Source organism: Aedes aegypti, chromosome 2 (genome assembly GCF_002204515.2).
Source record: "Aedes aegypti strain LVP_AGWG chromosome 2, AaegL5.0 Primary Assembly, whole genome shotgun sequence".
NCBI lineage: Eukaryota > Metazoa > Arthropoda > Insecta > Diptera > Culicidae > Aedes > Aedes aegypti.
Genome location: NC_035108.1, coordinates 220,561,057 through 220,582,014, shown reverse-complemented (window position 1 = coordinate 220,582,014; position 20,958 = coordinate 220,561,057). Strand labels below are relative to the sequence as shown.

At 42.1% G+C, this 20,958-nt stretch overlaps 1 protein-coding gene across 19 annotated transcripts in view; it reads right to left on the bottom strand.

The window, feature by feature from the left end:
- Nucleotides 1-20,958, bottom strand: part of LOC5567708 — a 424,671-nt gene that overhangs the window by 349,456 nt on the left and 54,257 nt on the right. For 17 of the 19 annotated variants that reach the window (XM_021844068.1, XM_021844074.1, XM_021844070.1 and 14 more), the window contains one exon: nucleotides 13,782-14,044. The gene's annotated coding sequence lies outside the window, so the exon portion shown is untranslated. Of the gene's footprint in view, nucleotides 1-7,803; nucleotides 8,337-13,781; nucleotides 14,045-20,958 lie in introns of those variants that run through there. The other 2 variants (XM_021844089.1, XM_021844078.1) reach the window with 2 other exon arrangements.

Below are 20,958 nucleotides of genomic sequence, written 5' to 3'. Positions count from 1 at the left end.
AACTGAACAATTGAATCTAATGATTGATGCAATGTTCAAAGCCACCACTATGACTGAAGCAGTCCAAGTAGGTGTAAAATTTACAAATCAAATTGTTATTGGATTACGTTTTTCTAATGGATCCAAATAATAATTTAAATATTTTAAATTGGAATGCTCGTTCTCTGAATGGTAAGGAGGACGAGCTGTTTAATTTTCTTTCGGTTAATAACGTGCATGTAGCAGTTATTACCGAAATGTATTTAAAACCTGGATCTAAACTCAAAAGAGATCCTAACTTTTTTGTTTATCGTTATGATCGACTTGATGGGGCATGTGGGGGAGTTGCAATCATCATTCATAGGCGTATAAAACATCAACTGTTTTCATCATTTGAAACTAAAGTTTTTGAAACTTTAGGTGTTTCTGTTGAAACACAACTTGGTAAATATACTTTCATAGCTGCCTATTTGCCTTTTCAATGCTCTGGACAGCAAGTTAATTTGCTCCAAACTGACTTGCGTAAATTGACTCGCAATAAGTCGAAATTTTTTGTCATTGGTGACTTTAATGCCAAACATCGGTCATGGAATAATCTTCAAAGTAATTCCAACGGCAGAATTTTATTTGATGAGTGCTCTTCAGGATATTTCTCAATTAAATACCCTGATAGCCCCACATGTTTTTCCTCTTCTAGAAATCCATCTACGATTGATTTGGTCTCTAGTCATCTTTGTAGCCAACTGATTACTCATGCTGATTTTGATTCTGATCATGTCCCTGTTACATTTCAAATATCCCAAGAAGCGATTCTCAATCCTATCAGCTCCACTTTCAATTATTTACGAGCCGACTGGAATATATATAAAACGTATGTTTACTCAAATCTTGATGTTAACATTTCTTTAGAAACTAAACTTGATATTGACAATGCTCTTGAAACTTTAACAAATTCCATTGTTGAAGCCCGGAGCATTGCAATTCCAAAAAAATTTGAATCCGTGATTATAGACGATGATCTTAAACTCTTGATCCGTCTTAAAAACGTGAGGAGAAGGCAATTTCAACGCACTCGCGATCCTGCTATGAAAGTTATATGGCAGGATTTGCAGAAAGAAATCAAGAAAAGTTTTGCTCAATTAAGAAACGAAAATTTTGAAAATAAAATTTCTCAATTGGACCCTGGCTCAAAGCCCTTTTGGAAATTATCAAAAATCTTGAAAAAACCTCAGAAGCCAAAACCGGCATTGAAAGAGGAAAACAAATTATTACTAACTAATTGCGAAAAAGCTCAAAAACTTGCTATGCAGTTTGAAAGTGCGCACAATTTTAATTTAGGACTTACTAGTCCAATTGAAAATGAAGTTACTCAGGAGTTCGAAAATATTCTCAATCAAGAGAACGTTTTCGAAAATGCCTGGGAGACTGATTTGGAAGAAGTGAGAACTATTATTAAAAAAATCAAAAACATGAAAGCTCCTGGCGATGATGGAATTTTCTACATCCTCATCAAGAAACTTCCAGAAAGTAGCTTATCATTTTTAGTTGATATATTTAAAAATGTTTTCAATAAGCATATTTTCCTGACAAATGGAAAAATGCTAAGGTTGTTCCAATTTTAAAACCAGACAAAAATCCTGCAGAAGCTTCTAGCTATCGTCCAATCAGTTTGCTTTCCTCCATCAGTAAACTTTTTGAAAAGGTCATTTTGAACAGAATGATGGTCCACATCAATGAAAATTCAATTTTTGCCAATAACAGTTCGGATTCCGCCATGGACATTCGACTACTCATCAACTTTTACGTGTAACAAATTTGATCCGTTCCAACAAATCTGAAGGCTATTCTACTGGTCTTGCTCTTCTAGACATAGAAAAAGCATTCGACAGTGTTTGGCATGAAGGTTTGATCGTAAAATTAAAAAACTTTAATTTTCCAACATACATTGTTAGAATAATTCAAAGTTATCTGTCAAATCGTACACTTCAGGTTAATTATCAGAACTCCAGATCTGAAAGACTTCCTGTAAGAGCTGGTGTTCCTCAAGGCAGCATTTTGGGACCAATATTATACAATATTTTCACATCTGACTTACCTGAGTTACCTCAGGGATGTCAAAATTCTTTGTTTGCGGATGACACAGGCCTCTCCGCCAAAGGACGAAGCCTGCGTGTCATCTGTAGTCGATTGCAAAAAAGTTTGGATATTTTTTCTTCATACTTGCAAAAATGGAAGATTTCTCCTAATGTTTCCATAACTCAACTAATAATATTCCCACATAAACCAAAAGCTCTTTATTTGAAACCTTCAAGTAGACATGTTGTCACGATGAGAGGGGTTCCAATAAATTGGTCAGATGAAGTTAAGTATCTAGGGCTCATGCTAGATAAGAATTTAACTTTCAAAAATCACATTAGGGGCATTCAAGCCAAATGTAATAAATATGTAAAATGTCTCTATTCCCTTATTAATAGAAAACCAAAACTTTGTCTTAAGAACAAGCTTTTGATATTCAAACAAATTTTCAGGCCAGCCATGTTGTATGCTGTACCAATATGGACTAGCTGTTGTAATACCAGGAAGAAAGCTCTGCAGAGAATTCAAAATAAAATTTTGAAAATGATTCTGAGACTTCCTCCCTGGTATAGTACCAATGAGTTACATAGAATATCCAATGTTGAAACATTGGAACAAATGTCAAATAAAATAATAAATAATTTCAGGCAAAAATCGTTACAATCATTGTTCGCGCGCACTCACGGTCTTTCGGACTAGCACTAAATGTCGTCTTTTAACTTTAACACTTAAACAGTTTATTTAGACGAAGAACAGAACTACACTTTATTTCACGCGAACACAAACAGATTTATTGCCGTCTTATACGGCCGACTGGCGATGTGCAGATCGCGACGGATTGTTTTCAACTGCCAGCTGATTGCTGGCTGGCTGGCGATCGAGAAGCGATCGGAGAGAAATTTGCATAAAGACACAGAAACTGTACACGAACAAGAGGGACGGACTGACCAGATGCGTGCAGCAGATCACATCTGATCACTCACGATTCCCGTCGGTCGGGCAACAGTGGTTGATTGATTTTGGCTTCAACATTTGCCGGCCGCCTTGAAATGCCCTGATTTCAACTAGTACCTGCTGTAGCTATCTACTTTTCTGCTGAACTACTACTGACTTATATACTAGACATGAAAATAACACACTTTTAGCTAACATATTGTTCTGCTTTCGACAGACTGGATAACTGTGATCGGTCAGCTGGGCTGCTATTGAGTTGCCGCTGCTGTTGCGACGGGCTGACCATGACCTACATCGTTCAGCTGACTTGGATGCTGCTGCTGGTGGTAGTTGGCTCGTAGCGCATTTTGTCGGTAACGGGTTTCCTCGGGATGGTGAAAAACGGAGATATAGTATCGTGGAGAAGTGCAGTATAAAACCGGAACAACTTACCTGGCAAACCTTTTTGGCTGCCTGACGATATTTCCTCAATAGTCTGCCAGGGTTGTACAGTACTTCGACGACGACTTCAAACGATGTTGATGACACGTAGAAAGAACTTCGGCTCTGTAGCATGACGAACGGATATTCTTGCGGGTGACGATTTCAGCTGCCTCGGCGGCTGGGCTGACAGTGTTGTTGTATTAAGATTGACGTACGGAACGGAGATTTCAGTTGCCTTTGCGGCACGACTGGCGAAGTGGTTCGATCGGGTGCAAATTTTCAGTTGCCTCGGTGGCCGGACTGACAGACGGAATCGAAAGATCGGCGGTTTGAGCTGCCTCTGCGGCTAAGGCTGACGGAACGGTCGAACAGATGTTCGACTGGTGGTGGCTTCTCTGGAATCAGATGAGCGGATGCTAATTAAATTGAATTTGTGTTACAAAAAACAACTTGCCTGGAACGGAGGCCCTCGTGGCCTCCGCGGACGCCCTCTGGCATCGATGAACTCCCGCAAACGATCACATTCCAACGGGTGACCTTCTGCTACACTGCGCAGATTGGTTGCACGATGTTGTGATCGACGGACGAACTGGCCAAGCTCGTTGACGACTACTACGTTGGGCCAGGGGTTGAATTGTATACTCCTTCCCCGTATTGTAGTTATTGCGGAAAATACCTCGGAATGTTCAAACAGGACTTGAATGAGTACGACGTACTGACAGAGCACTGCCGCGCAGTGCACCACTGTGACTTCAGTAAAGCCAGACAGGAACAGAAATTGATTGCTCATGCAACAACCCAAGTAACCATGGAGCATTATATAACACAGCGTAACAAAAATGACATTTTTGCGTGTCTCAAGAATCAAATTATGTGCTCTAGTAGATTTGGGGTTGCTGAATCTAATGCCGTTCTCAGAAATGTTTCAGCACGTCACAATTTTTAGCTACAGGTCGCCAAAGTTGTATAAAACACTGGTTTTATTGATGTTTACATAAAATTTAAAAAACGATTTATCAAAAAATATTATGATCTAATCCACCAAGCAAGCAAAATAGGACTTGAACTTTCATTTCAGATATGATTTGATTGAAATTGCACGATTAAATTGAGCTTAAATCGATTTTTTCAACCTGCTTGCAGTCTCCATACGAAATTCTTCGTTTCTCTTATATGGCAAAATGCAACACTTCTATAAACCAACAAAAATTAACTTTTGAGCATCGGAAGGATTATGAACTTTGCTGATAGGTATTGTTATACACATGAAGTTTGAGCTCTGAGGCTAATTAAGCAAATAAATTACCATACAAGCTGGAAAACTTGCATGCAAGTTGACTGAAATAGTCAAATTTAGCATTTTCAACAGCCAATATCTCAAAAACTAGACGTGCTATGATATTTCTGTGAATGGCAATGGATTCAGCAACCCTTAATTAAGTAAATAGCTGTATTTTGGTGCTTGAGACAAAATCGTGTTCTGCAGTGTAATTGCATATATAATGCAGCTGCATTGCCGTAAGCCTACCATTAAAGTAGTTTAAAAGTGGAAAAGGGCCCTTTTACAGTTGCACTAATGCAAAAATAACGATAAAGTAATGAAGCAATTTATAAAGTAACATTAGTGCAGCAGTGCAATTTATAAAGTGATATTAGTGCATTGATACATTTGTAATGTAGAGTTGATGCTTTATTGCTTAACAACTCTTGAAATATGTCGAATAAAAGCAATGTTACATCAATGTTGTTGATATGCTGTAGAATACGTGCAATGTTATAATGCTAGTGGTTACTTGGGAAGGAACCACCACCGGACAAAACAGATTACCTCAGAAGCTCAGAGACAACTCGAGATTCAGCGTTTCGTGCGTGAATTTTCAGAGAGGGAAGAGGGGCGGGTCGTGACTGCGAAAAAGAACTTGGATTAACTTTTTGCAAGTTTATACAATACATAACTTAACTGGCATGCGGAGGCCGGTTGGCCTCCGCCGTTGGAGGAGTCCTCGTTCTCCCCGTCTGGCGCTGACATATTGTTTTTCCTTCAGGAGAAAAACATCGAACCGTCATCCCGAACCGTAGTCTTGTCGAAGATCTCTTCACAAGCTGTCTCCTCCGTTGAATTGTTGCTGTAGAGCACACGTGTGCTAGGGAAACTGGATTCTGGGCTGAATTTTCCGGAACACGGCCGGAAACTATCCACCCAAGCACTGTTTTCTGAAGAGTCGGACCACCTATTGTCGCTTTTTGTCGCTCGTCGAATCGCATTTTGAAAAATCGACGGCCGCAGTTGGCAGCGAAACAGTAAGCGTCGGCAGTACATGGAACTGCATCTCCTCTGCGTACTCCGAAGCAATACTGGATCGTGGACACATTAACGCTGTGACTGACTTCGAAGACACCGACTGCGAGGGTCCGATTCCCTGGACCGACAAATACGAGGGACTTTCTTGGAAGTTCATTTTGTTCGAGAAGCTCTTGGTCATCAAGCAATGCTGGGAACAAGAGTCCAGCAAAGCTCGTGCTAAAATAGACTTGCCATAGCGATCGTGGATCTTGACAAGTGCCGTAGACAGGATAATGTTTTGTGTGGGAGTAACAGGCAGCGAAACGAGATTTTGACTTGAGGTGTGGGTTTGTTCTGTGGCTGATCGTGTGTGCGTGTATTGCGAGTGGGCAGAGGTAGCTGTGTTGGTGTTTTGTGACTGTTGGTTTAGTCGCGCTGAACTGGATTGTGGCTGTTGCTGCTGTTGGGATTACACCGACGGTATTGACTGCGAGTGTGAAACGGAGGATCGCATTTCTCCACCATGCAACATGGAGTGGTGCTTTTGGTGACAATGTCGGCATTCTCCTCGCTCGCATGTCCTAGCTAGATGTTCGGGTCTGAGGCAATTCCGACACAACCGCGCTTTTGCAACTGCTTTGTTCCGTTCAGCAACCTTCATCCTCTGGAACTTCGCACACTGAAAAGCAGAATGCCAGAACTCGTTACAGAAAATGCATCTGCCGGAAGACCTGACGATTGTTTGGCAAACGGTCGGATTAGCTGAACTTCAGCGGAGCTACCGATTGAAGAACTGCACAGTGGTTCCGAAGAAAGGCGATGAGATTCTGGTAGGTCGGGACAGTTTTGGAGTTGTGGTGCGTCTCCCAGTTCCGCAAAGTGGCAGGATCTAATCGACTGCACACCATATGCACCAGAATAGTACTCCAGTTCGCTGTTTTCTCGCCAATCTTGTCAAGCATTTGGAGATTCTTCTCAAACTCACTTATCAAGTGGTTGAGTCCGTCATAGCTCTCCTTTTTTAGTCCTTCCACGGCGAAGAGAGCGTCAATGTGAGCCTTCACGATCAGCTTCTTGTTTTCGTAGCGCAATTGCAGTTCCTGCCACGCTACGGCGTAATTTGCAGCGGAGAGTTCCACCGAACTCATCTCCTGTAACGCTTCACCAGATAGGGACGACCGCAGATAACTGAATTTATCCATTTCCATCAGCTGGGTGTTGCTGTCGATCAGGCTCAGGAAACTGTCCCGGAAAGTGATCTAGTCACGAACCTTGCCACTGAAAGTTGGCAGTTTGATTTCCGGTAACTTCACCCTCGGAAATGTTGCAACCTGAACAGCTGCCCCGGCTTCCACTGGTACTTGAACCGCATTCTTCTCCAACAACTTCAGGATTTCCTCCTTGGCGATGAAGTAACGATCTTCAAAGTTGCTTAGCGTCTCCAAATTCTTCGCCTGTTGAGTTTCTTCTGCCATCACGTCTGGTTCTTCATCCACTGCGAGCTCATCCAGAAGAAGCTCGATTTTCTGACGGACTTCGAAGAACTCACTGTACGTCGCATCTAGAACCTGCATGCGAACTTGGGCCTGTTTCTCATCACTCTCAGGATTGTAGTTTGACAAAAAGCGCTCTGTGCCATCCAACGTGTTAAACAGCTGCCGTTCCCGTTTCTGTAGACCACGCAAATTGCTCGTCATCTTGGAGTACATCAGCACTTTCACAGCACGGCAAAAAATCTATCCACTTCACTCCACTGTGATCAGTATCGATCTGATTCGATCCTGTTCGAATTCAAACACTGCCACCAAATTCACTTATGCACTATCACTCCCGATCAACTCGACGTTCCACTGACTCGAAACCGCGAAGCAACAGCTGACTAACTTGCAACCCAATAAATGACAGCAGCGAAAGGAAACGACCAAAAATAATTAAAATGAGCCGACAAGTCTAGCGAAACCAATCAGACCACCAAATTTTTCGACAGACACAGGGCTACTTGCCAATAAATGAAAACCTCGCATGCAAATCACGCATTTATTTCCTATTTCGCCACATGTAATTTGTTGTAAAATCATGCACAGTACCTGTCGTTGGGTTCTACTGCTGGCTCGAGGGCGCTGGTGAAAACAACGATGGCGCTGCCCACGGCGGCGCGGGAATTTATGCTCAATGTCGCTGCTGGAACAATATCCCTAGGGGGAAGATGGCCACGAACAATTTCACCACTAGAATAAAGCGCCTAATCTCAAGTCACTTCTTCAGATTCAATCTTTGCCCGATTTCTTCACGCACTTTTGCACTTTCTGCGACCCACAATTGCTCTTCAGCGCAAGCCACCGTGGGGAGAAAAGTGCACACACTGTTTGCCGTTTCGGCAGATTTTCGCGGTTCACTTCACAGTCCAGAGTCAAAGTTCCGAGTCCGAAAGTTAACCGTCTGATCCGGTTCGAAGGACCAAATGTTCGCGCGCACTCACGGTCTTTTGGACTAGCACTAAATGTCGTCTCTTAACTTTAACACTTAAACAGTTTATTTAGACGAAGAACAGAACTACACTTTATTTCACGCGAACACAAACAGATTTATTGCCGTCTTATACGGCCGACTGGCGATGTGCAGATCGCGACGGATTGTTTTCAACTGCCAGCTGATTGCTGGCTGGCTGGCGATCGAGAAGCGATTGGAGAGAAATTTACATAAAGACACAGAAACAGTACACGAACAAGAGGGACGGACTGACCAGATGCGTGCAGCAGAAAAAGACCACTCTACCTACGGTAGATGTTGATCACATCTGATCACTCACGATTCCCGTCGGTCGGGCAACAGTGGTTGATTGATTTTGGCTTCAACAATCATCTATTGCCACGATTAATGCGTTATATGTTTAGGTTAGGTTAAGTATATTCAAAGCGTTTTTTTTTCTCTTATAAACAGGTGAAATCTACTCACCTGTAAAAAATGTGAACTGCTACGGCAAATGAAATGTAATATGTTGTTAACAAAATGTTAATTAAATCTTAAATTTGTTTTACCAAATTACAATGATAGTGTTGTCTAATAACACAGAACACCTAGATATAAGAAATGAATGGCATAAATCAGTTTCATATAAGAACAGGTAGCGTTTTAAAGAAGGCATATAATTATCTTTATGCCAAACGTCCAGTATTCAAAACTTCCACCCATAACATTATGCGAATCGTCCTTATGCTAAACGTCTTTATGCGAAACGTATCTCCCCCGAAATTTTACAGATTCCGGTGAATTTTCACCGAATAATGTGAAAATTCACCGTTATCCGTTAATTTACTTAACCGAACTGTTAAGCTGTTGAGATTTCACAGGAATCCGTAAAATAGTTTAAATGTGTAAAATGGCTTGGGATCAACCCAAAGGAAAGGCGAACTACCCCAGTATTCGCAAACCATCTCGTTCCTTGAAGCGAGACACCAAATGTTGGAGAACTGTGAAAATGTTTTCCAGTCTAGCTCACAGTGTTCTTCCGACCCGAGTCTGAAGCCTTCCCAATCGTGTACTAAGACATCCAACCTTTGCGCCTTCTAGTGTTATATACTAGCATCGCTGCCTTTTGACCAACGGATGGACAAGGTACGATCAACTGGATCATGCTTTAACTGTCTTCGAAAAGGGCACTCGTTCAGAGAGTGCTCATCTTCCAAAGCATGCCAGAAATGTAAAAAACGACATCACAACCAATTGCATAGGGAAAAGGTGAACCAACTTCCGAATCTCAACTTGTCCGATCCAGCTCGACCAGCTCACACCCAAGACTGAGTATCAAAGAATTCACTGACCTGCAATCACGGTGACTCCTGCAACGTTGTATTCATGCTCACCGCAGTTTTGAATGTGTTAGACAAGAAAATCCAACCACATCGATGTCGTGTTCTGTTAGAATTAGAACAATCTGGCAAATCGTTTTGGAGTTTCAAGGCATTCAGCAGAAAAAAAAACATACTGAGTGCATTGAAGAGGATTTGCTGTTGAGGACTCAATAGAAAATAACCAAACTAAAAGATAAAATGTTAGAGTGTTTGGTAAAATCAACTTAATAAATCTATAGCTTTGGAATTAATTTAAAAAAAATGGCATTTTAGAGAGGAAGTTGATGTCAAACTTTTGTTCTTTGTGATTTTAAAGCAAACCATGATTGCTCTAATGGAGTTTAAAATCTCCTTCCTAAATCCAACAAATTCGGAAAAGCTGGCCTCGATTAGCAGCATCCTTTACTTTCTCACATGAATCGAAAAGAAGCTAGATGATGTTTCAATTTGATGTTTGAAAAATGTCCCAGAAAACCAGAAGACACATAACAGTTTACGAATAAAGTCGTTTATTACGAATTGCATCACATCGCTTTTTTATGGGTTCATATGTACATTTCGTTTCGTCCCGCATACACATACAAAATAAGTCGGATCAATCCGTAGCAGCTGTTAAATCAACTTTATTGTTATAAATTAAGTCATTTAAGAGTACAGATTAGATCGCAATAAAATATACACACTTGTATTGCATTTTACTTTTCATCATATAAAATATGCGCGTATATCGCCTCCACTTTTGTATGTATAAGGCCTTTTCGCGACATCTTATACGTGAAATTTTGCGCATATAAGCATCACATAACGCAAAAGATGACCTACGCACTGCTCATTGCGATTCGATTTTCAACGTTAACATTTCCATTTCGACACGTTTAGCGACAGTTTTGAACCCCACTTGTTTGAAAGGAAGCACTGAATTCAGAGATCCTCTCTTTTTTTATTCGTAACAGCGACCATTTACAGTGAAGTTTTAGAAATGAGCATCTAAGAGGTTTATTTCTCATGGCGATGTCCAAGAAGGATTACAACTAGCGAAATTTTTATTTCGCAACGGGTCCAAGGGAAACTCAAAAACACGGGTCCGTACTTTGACTAGTTTTAGAAAGTATCAAAACCATCGTTATCAAAAAGAATTTGTGTTATTATGATGTCAATATTATATTTTATCCTCTGCCAACACTGTTATAATCTGCAATGTAATAAAAATGTAATGCATAAATTTAAGTTTGTTCAGATTCACATGTCGGTGTAATATGGCGTATATTTACACGTTTGTTTATGAGTGTGAAGTACAAATGAATGACTTCATGTGAAGCGACGTCTGGAATCATCTTAAATATACAACAACCAATGCCTCCAGCACATCAATAGTGGTTAATATGGGCAATCGCTCGTACGTTGTTGCATGATTGCCTATTGCATTAAAATACCTATTCTACTGGGAACTCCCGGGCTGGGATCCAAATTACCTCGTCATTATCGCCATGAAAAATTAAGGTAATTTCGTTGATGATTACATTTGCTTTTCCCTCTTGATTTGAGATGATTATCGACATACCTAGAAACAGGAAAATGTCAACCACCAGGGAGTTGGCATCGACATTGCGTCACACTAGCTTCTTCTTCTTCTTCTTTCTGGCGTTACGTCCCCACTGGGACAGAGCCTGCTTCTCAGCTTAGTGTTCTTGTGAGCACTTCCACAGTTATTAACTGAGAGCTTACTATGCCAATGACCATTTTTGCATGCGTATATCGTGTGGCAGGTACGATGATACTTTATGCCCTGGGAAGTCGAGAAAATTTCCAACCCGAAAAGATCCTCGACCGGTGGGATTCGAACCCACGACCCTCAGCTTGGTCTAGCTGAATAGCTGCGCGTTTACCGCTACGGCTATCTGGGCCCCATACTAGCATTCAGCTTAAATACTTCCATAGATTCACGTAATTTGCCGTAGTGGAACTGGTTTCCAGATCTAACCATAGATTAACTGGCCATAAAGTTTATTTGGAATATGCAACCAGCTGGCAGGTTATAGTTTCGAACATGAATCGCTTACATTCTACTGCACCCAACCAACGTAAAGGTAGGTCGATGGATGCAGTCCTGTAATGAAATGCTAGTTGAAATGTAGTCTGCAATGTGAACACGTTTCGAGCAATCAATAAATTCTTTTGCATATTTTATTGCTTATGCTCACCAGCGTCATTGGACGCAGCCAGCACATATTTGACCGAATTGTGTGATGCATTTAGATGTGAATAAGAGAGAGAGTGTGGAAAAACGTGCAAAATAATCCATGTTATAATCTGATTAGGTGTCTTAAGTTTGTGTTATTTGTAACAAGTAGCGAATTGACGTTGTTCTAAAATTTTGGCAAAAGAACAATATGAATCAGAATGCAATCAATACTGGTACGCAAATATTTTCGACGCGCAAAGCTTGTTTGTTGGCAACAAACATAGCAAATCAGAAATCCACTCTTACCATTTCTGTTCTCGCCAATACGAATAGTTAAAAGAACTACTGTGACAACTCTTAGTGCATATCGTATCTCATACAGTGAAACCTCGATGCTCCATGATTCGACATCGATTTATGGAACCATACTAAAAACAAAGTTTATGGTTACTATGACGGTCCCTTCAAACAGCTTTCCGAAGAATAACTGTACTAGAAAACTATGAATTCTCAATTTTCTAAAGCTATGATATGTTACTGGAAGAACGATATTTTGAGTACCGTAAAATGGGGTAACTTTGATAATGCGGGTAACTTTGATAGTGTGTAACCCACCACATACTAAACGAAATATCATAATTTCTGTTAATCAGTTAAGCAAAACGAATGCAAAACTAAAGTATATTAGTATGCCACATCATGTAAGAGCAGTTTTCATTTTAATCAAGAACATTTTAGGCTTTTTAGACTAATTTAAAAAAATACACAATTTTAGCATTTTCGAAACGCTTACAAACAATCTGTTCTACGATCACTATTTAATGTAGTTTTAAATAGTTGGCCACTTATCTTTGACAGCCTAGTTATCATAGAACTTGAATACCTTCTCAAATCTCTTAGCGAAAAGCATTTTCACAAACTGGGACCATTTTTATAATCTAAGTCAGAAATTTCCATATAACGTTAAACGCCTAGAGGTATGCAATGCCCTACAAATGTTCGTTATTCATTCAAATTTGTTCGAATCACACTCCATTATCAAAGTTACCCCAAAACAGAAAACTAACTTTCGATTATATGAAAAATTATAAATCCATTCAAAATAAATCTTTTGCCAATCTATCAACTGTAATCGATAGCTAGGATGTCAGTACTTGTTTTAAAAATATAAATTGTAAATCTTTGAAACAGCATGCATAAATATGCAAGTTTTCTTCGAAAAAACTATCAAAGTTACCACGTTTTACGGTACATTTAACTCAATTAAGAACTATTTCATAAAGTTTGAACTTGCTAAACCTGTTTACTCGAGAGCCTTTGCAGAAATTTAAAATTTTGTTTCCTTGCAAAGTTACTGCTGCTTTTGTCCAATATTCCAACTGATCATAAGCATACTGACAAAAGTTTAAATGTGTGATGTATCATTAGTATTTATACGCTATCGAAGAATCACATTGCAAACAAATTTAGTTCATTAGCTTACTTCCATTAGTTATTTTAATTTGATGTTTCTTGGTGTATAACACTGAAACTTGAATAACAATGAAAAAGTTCATTTTCAAATTATCGTTGACAAGCTCTTTTTAATTTTTATGCGAATGAAATGGAGAACGATAAATTTCTTTCCGTCATTTACGTTTTACATGCTGCTGCTGAAGGATATTCATACTTAAAGCCACAGACGCCTACGAAAGCAACATTCGTTGGGATGAAATTTCGATACAGGTGGAAATTTTGCGAACGTTTCGTAATGTGCCTGAAATTTCACTCATTAAATTTCGCTCTCTCTCTTAAGAGGAGTTTACCATGTATCACTGTACGTTAGTCTACAGGTGGCTTTTGCAAATGTCGTTAAGTGAAAAGATCAATCATTGTGAGCTGCTATCTTTCTGAAATAAGCTCATCTCCATCTGTGAACAACAAAATAAATTGAAGCGGTACAAATATAAACCTGCTGAGTGGCACGTAAGTAATAAAATAATATTTGATAGGACATCAGGGTAATCAATTTTCCTGTTCCTTTTCAACTTACCTTTTTTTGCAGTTCTTTTTCCTGATACACATTTTACACATCGTCTGCTCTATTTGCTTCCATATCCATTTGGTACTCGTATTTGCGGGTCATGTTTGTAGCACTTCATTAGGCTGAATTTTTACAGCAGAATTAATACTGTTTCACTGATAATAACTTATGTATTAGACATATTTAAGGATTTTTCAACGGTTCACTATTAATCACGACTACGGCTTTTCGTAGTTGACTTATTGATATCCAACTAGCAGGTGGTGTAACATCTGAAATAAAATAAAATAAAACTATTAGAGTTAATCATAGTGTTTATTTCTTAAAGTATGCTCTCGTTATGGACGTTGATGCGTTTTATTTCAAACTCAAACAAAATTATAAAGGAGGAGTTTTCGAAATGACTATCGGCCAAGTTCAGACAATTGCCAAAATGCCTGAATTTGCGTTACATTGAAGGTTTTACTAACTGTTATCACGGGACGGATGCTTTTCGGACCTCTACGAGCAAACTCGTTTTTTTCTGCTTGAGTTAGCTTTTAGCTACAAAGTTTTACTTACATTATCAGTCCTACATATAAGTACCCGCCGATCTGTGTATCGGTATCATATAGATTCTGTTGAATTCTGTCCCTGCATGATTACATGTTTAGTTCATAAGCGTATATATATATATATATATATACGTTGAGCACGGGTGATACAGAACGAGTCGACCTGTGTTGCCAACACGCCCCGGTCTGTATTGCTTCAAGAGTTCTTAAGCGGTACTCTCTTCCTTGGCAACATTCAATACCGCGAGCTTCGTCACAGGCCGTCGCATGATACCCATCGAGGTCTGCACATCCGCACTGCGAACTCGTCCATCGCTTCCAGTGTATACTCAAACCACCCTTCCTCTAATCCAACTGTTCCTTACTCCTTCCTCCACAACGGTTACCAAGTCACCGATCTTGACAGGATCTACTTCCCCAAACCATTTTGGCTGCCGAGCAATAACCGGAAGATACTCGCGAATCCAGCGTTGCCAAAATCGGTCTAACATAATTTTGATATGGCACCAGCTCGACCGGGAAGCCGTGCCTTCATTAATAGGCGCAACTGCTGGTTGAACCACTCCACTGGAACTAAGCAGCAGAAAGTGGTTCGGAGTCAAGGCCTCACTTTCTTCGCTGTCGATCGGTAAGTATGTGAGAGGGCGCGAGTTAACTATCGATTCTACTTCTGCTAGAGCGGTGACAAGTGTCTCCTCATCCGGATTCTTCGGCAATTGAATCTGCTCTAATCCTTGTTTAACAGAGCGTACTAATCTCTCCCACACTCCTCCCATATGGGGAGCTTACGGGGGGTTGAATCTCCATTGGGTTTCGGCGTTTGTGAACACCTCCGCCAATTCCTCATTGATAGCTTTGATCTGCTGTCGTAATTCTGCACTAGCCCCTTGAAAATTGGTCCCCCTGTCGGAGTAGATCTCTTTTGGTGCTCCGCGACGAGCTACGAACCGACGAATCGCTGTTTTGCATGATTCAGTGGACAAAGAATATGCGAGCTCTAGATGGACTGCACGCGTTCCTAAGCACGTGAACAGTGCCACCCATCGCTTGATACAGCCACGGCCGAAGCGTACATTCAGCGGCCCGAAGTAATCCAGACCCGTAAACGTGAAAGCTCTAACATACGGTTTAAGACGAGCGGCTGGAAGCGGTGCCATTGGGGGTGCTTTCGGCGAGCATTTTTTGATTTTGCACAAACAACATCTGTCTGCAACTTTCTTAACAGCAACTCGCAATTCGGAAACGTGAAATTTTTGTCGGAGCTCGTTGACTACTGTCTCGTTGTTGCCATGCTTGTTCATACGATGATACCAGCCAATAAGAAGTTGGGTAGCGTAATGCTCTTTTGGCAGGATAACCGGGAATTTGGCCTCGTAAGAAACGCAATCAGCTGCTTTCAGTCGACTACCCATTCTAATAACTCCGGTGTCATCCAAAAAGGGAGATAGTTTGTAGATGCGACTTTTCTTATCGAGTTTAGAAGACTGTTGATTTTTCTGGAGCACTGCATACTCTTGCGAATAAGCTTCCTTTTGAATCAGCTTGAATACCAGATTTGCAGTTTGTCTGCGCTCTTCACTACTCGGCATCGTTCCCACCTCGACTCGGTTTTGTTTCTTCCAATTGGTGTCTCCAAAGCGACGTACGAATGTTATCGCGCCGATCAACCGTTCCCACAAAGAGAAGCGCTTGTAGTCTATCACTTGCTCCTCTGTTTGACACAGATGCACGTGGATTACTTTCATTTCTTCTTCTGAATCTATCTCAATGGCCTCATTGGGCCAGTCTTGTTCTGCTCTGTAGAGGAATTCCGGCCCCTTAAACCACCTACTTTCTTCGCCGAATCTGGGGCCTCGGCCATATTTTGTGGCTTAATCAGCAACATTCATACCCGTTGGAACTTTTCTCCATTCACTGACGTCGGTTTCTTCCAAGATCTCCGTAACCCTAAAGGCCACATACTGGCGATACTTCCTCGTATCTGACCTAAGCCAGTGTAGCACCGTGAACGAATCACTCCACATGACAGTACGTTTGATCGAGAGCGTATGGTCTGAGATGATGGTCTTCTTAGACGTGTACCAATTACTGCTGCTTGTAATTCGAGCCGTGGAATAGAGAGTAGCTTTATCGGTGCCACTTTGGTTTTAGCGGAGACGAGACTACAGCGGATTGTTCCACCGTCATCTACACGAAAATAGGCTGCTGCTGCATATGCAGCACTGCTTGCATCAACGAACACGTGTAGTTCTAAAGATTCGTATGTGTTTGGACTGTAACCTGGGAAGTAGCACCTGGGCACTCTAATTGTTTCCAGCGTTCCAAATAAGTTCACCCATTTTTTCCACTGAGGAATAATGTTCGCCGGCAGCTGTTCATCCCAACCGACTCCAGACTTCCATACTTCTTGCACTAGCACCTTTCCGTGTACTACGAAAGGAGCAACTATACCCAGAGGGTCGAACACGCTCATGACGAGACTCAGCAGCTCGCGCTTCGATGGTACAGATGAACCATGGAGTAGGCGTTGCAGATCTTCACGGAGAGTAAGTAAAAACGAGAAGACATCGTCCTGAGGAAGCCACACCATTCCAAGAACTCGTTCTGAGTTACTTCCTTTATCCATGACGAAGCTCTTCACAGACTTTGTGTTCTGTTCGCCGATTTGTTGCAAAACCTCTGTGGAGTTCGACATCCAGTGCCGAATTAAGAATCCAGCTCTTTCATGGACTTCTTTGACTTCGATTGCCAGCTGAACGGCCTCTTCGACAGTGTCCACACTGTCCAGGTAATCATCCACGTAATGATTCTCCGGATTGCCCTGGCTGCTTTAGGGAACTCTTCGGCGTGCTCAGTTGCGTTCAAGTTTTTCACGTACTGGGTGGAGCTTGGAGAGCATGTTGAACCAAAGGTGGCGACATTCATTTCAAAGACTTGAATTGGTTCCGTTGGTTGGTTTCGCCACAGAAATCTTTGAGCTGGTCGATCTTGCGGTCTGATTTCCACTTGATGGAACATTTCCATAATATCACCGTTGATGGCGATTTTGAAAGTCGCCGTTCAAGGCATTTTAATCTTCGTTCAGCCATCGGCCTACTATCGGGGAACTTCACGTTGTCAAACCGCCATAAGAGCCCAGTCTCGAACCTCCCGGAGTCGACCCGTTTAGTAGTGGATTCCAGGTTCTGCCATGCTCGTTGTTCATCTGCTGACTCCGCCGCCGTCGTTACTGCCACTCCTACACTTTCTACGGAGAAAAAACTCTTCACGAGCTCATGTAGCTCCTCGTCCCTGGATTTCACACAGATATGGAGAACTCGCTGCGATGAATATTCACTCTCTTGGCCAGAACCCAACCCAACCTGGTTTTGGCTGCGACTGGTTCGTTTTCGCGGCCTTCGTGGATTTTAAGTGTCGTTTTCAGCCTCGTATTGTCCAACCCAATCAGAATACCAGGAACTGCGTTAGTGTAGCTTTGAATTGGAAGACCTCTCAGATACGGAAACTTGTCCTTAAATTCATCGAAGAAGACAGATTGTCGCGGTAGCTCTAAAGAGTCGACAGTTTGAACGTTGCGTAATTTGAACTGTTTTTCTGAAACCATGCCAGAAATACTGAGTTGAATCAGTTGTGACTCTTCCTCTGTGCGTTTCACTCCGTTGGTCCACTGCATACACAATGGCGATATTGGACCATTCACTCCTAGTTGATCCGCTAATGATTTTTCTATTAGTGTGGAATCAGATCCACTATCCAAGAAAGCGAAAGTGGAGATGTATCGGCCCTTAGAGTGGAGAAGAACCGGTATAATTCGAAAAAGTATTTGATGGTGTTGCTGGTGAACGGAGATTACACCGGACACTGGTGTTGGTAGATTGTCATCGGTCCGTGGGTTGCCTGGATGTAGCAAGCGATGATGTCTTTCCTCGCAGCCATCGACCCCACAGTTAGATGCTTTGCATGGCCATTTTCCGTGTGGGTAGAGGCAACGCTTACAAAGATTAAGCTCCTGCGCTGTATTCCACCTGTCGCCCAACGTCTTTGATTTAAACAATCCGCAATCTTTAGGTTTGTGTCCTGCTGCCTTGCAAACTACACATAGCCGCTCGATTCTGGATGATACAGACGCTTCTGGTTTCTCGCTGTCTTCGTGAACCTTCGATACGTAGTCCTCTGACACGTGCGAATTCACCACGGCCTTCCCTTTCACCTTCGACGATCGCTCACCGATCGATGTAACGCTACTTGCAGCGGTAATTATAACGTTCATATAGTCCGCAAAAGCTCTCAAATCCACACTGACCAATCGTTGTGAATACAAAGCCCAATCTAGCTTGATGCTTGCAGGGAGCTTTTCGACTAATTCCTGAATGAGAATTGGATTAGCCAAGTGCACCTGTTGATTGGTCGAAACCAAATGCGCACAGAAATTACGAACGGCCAACCCAAAGTTAATGACGCTCTCCAACTTTTCTGCTCGAGGAGCCGGTTTTGTTCTAACTTCAGCCAACAAGGCGTTGATTATCGCTTCTGGTCGTCCATACAGTACTCGCAGAGTATTGACAACATCAGGCACATTTGCCGGGTGAAGAAGAAAGCTGCTTACCGCTTTTCGTGCATCGCCCCTCAAACATTTTTGAAGTCGCATGAGATTCTCCGCATCATTGTATCCGCACATTTGGGTAGACGTCTCAAAACTGCTCCAAAAAAGTGGCCACTCCGCTGGATTTCCCGAAAATTGTGGAAGTTCCTTGGGAACGACGTGGCGTGCCGCTAGTTGTTGAGCGTTAGGACCGTACAGAGTTTGAGAGGATACGGTTTGTAGCTGTGGAATCGACACTGATGATATTGGCGTTTGGTAGCTAGAAACACTGACCACCGGAGGACATGATACCGGATTAAGATTTTCCCAAACTTTCGAGGTGGTTTGTAGAGGGGGATTTGTTGTGGAAAACTGACCAGCGTTTGATAAAGACGAGTGATTCGGAAAGCCAGGGGGTTTAACATTGCCTGAGTAGCTCTGGCCAAAGCTCGAAGAGGAAACGTACATCGATATATCCGCAAATCCTAACCGCGGACGTGCTAGTGGGATAGCATTCGACGATGGCATATAGCTGCTACCATGAATTGGCTCTACAGTTCTCCAGGCAGCCGAATTGGTTGTACTTACCAGAGACGAAGTGGTAACGTACGGATAGTAAGATCCCACCTGGTGAACTATACCACTATTCTCAATACCTAGGGGACCTGGGTTCTCCCGCTGGGACACGGAAATCGGCATCTGAGTTTGGACGGCAGCACCTGAAGCTGCAGCCGATGGCGCCGATCGATATTCGCTACTTACGGCCCAGTTTACCATCAGAGGCGGAGCCGGTACTGCTCGGGGTGTTGATGACATGTTACGCTGGCCTAGATGTCCTTCTTCTCGATTGGGAATGGGAGACATAACGATATCTGGCGATTTCGAGCAAGTCTTAGTTATCGCAACATTGTTGGAAATTATCTTGCCATGTGCGAGCCCTGCCGCTGCCGAAGTCGGTTGTGTTTCGACCAGAACACCCGTCTGTGTTGTGAGTCCAGTGGGAACGCTTTCACCAGTTTTGGTACCCAGAATCACCGGATGATTATTGATCCAACCTCGAACCTTATCGACGGCCTTGTCGGATCCATTGCTAACCACACTCGATCGATCATCTGCATCTAGCTGCGCATGCAGCAACTTATACTTGCGGTCGAGAAACTCCTGTTCCAGCTTCATAAGATCTGCGATGGCCTTTTCTCGTCGATCTTTCTCCAACAGCAGGGCCTTCTCCTGTATCTCCTGGTCCTGTTTTGCTCTTTCTGCCATCAGTTTTGCTTGCAGTGCTTTTTCCTCTGCCAAACGCTGCATTTCCAATTGCAGTCGAGCTTCTCTTTGACTGGCAGTAGTAGACGTGGTAGATTTTGACGATGACGCTGTATGCGAATCCCTTCTCTTGCACAGAGCACATCGATAGCTTTTGTCCGCATCCGCTATGCTGTCCCCGACGCCGGCACACGAGAAATGATACCAACGGCTGCAACCATCACATTGTACCATGTTCGCCTCCACGGAATTTGGTCGATGGCATATAATGCATTGGGCATCACTGGAGTCCATTGTGGTTGGTGGTTGTTGTTCTCGTGAGGTAAAGAATAAATCGTTGATAATCTAAAAGTTTGTTATCACGGGACGGATGCTTTTCGGACCTCTACGAGCAAACTCGTTTTTTTCTGCTTGAGTTAGCTTTTAGCTACAAAAAAAATCCTATTTATTACCATTTCAATTGGTTTAGGTTAAGTTTTACTTACATTATCAGTCCTACATATAAGTACCCGCCGATCTGTGATACCGATAGTATAGATTCTGTTGAATTCTGTCCCTGCATGATTACATGTTTAGTTCATAAGCTTATTTATTGTTAATTTAGGTAGGTACTCACGAAATTTCAATATTTTAGGAACAAATTTAGTTGATAATATATATGGAAGATGTAAACGTGGATTCTAGTTTGCTTTTGGCTATTCTTTTATCCTCGATCCAAAACATGCCCTATCGAACTTCGCACACATCTCTCGTTGAGCACGGGTGATACAGAACGAGTCGACCTGTG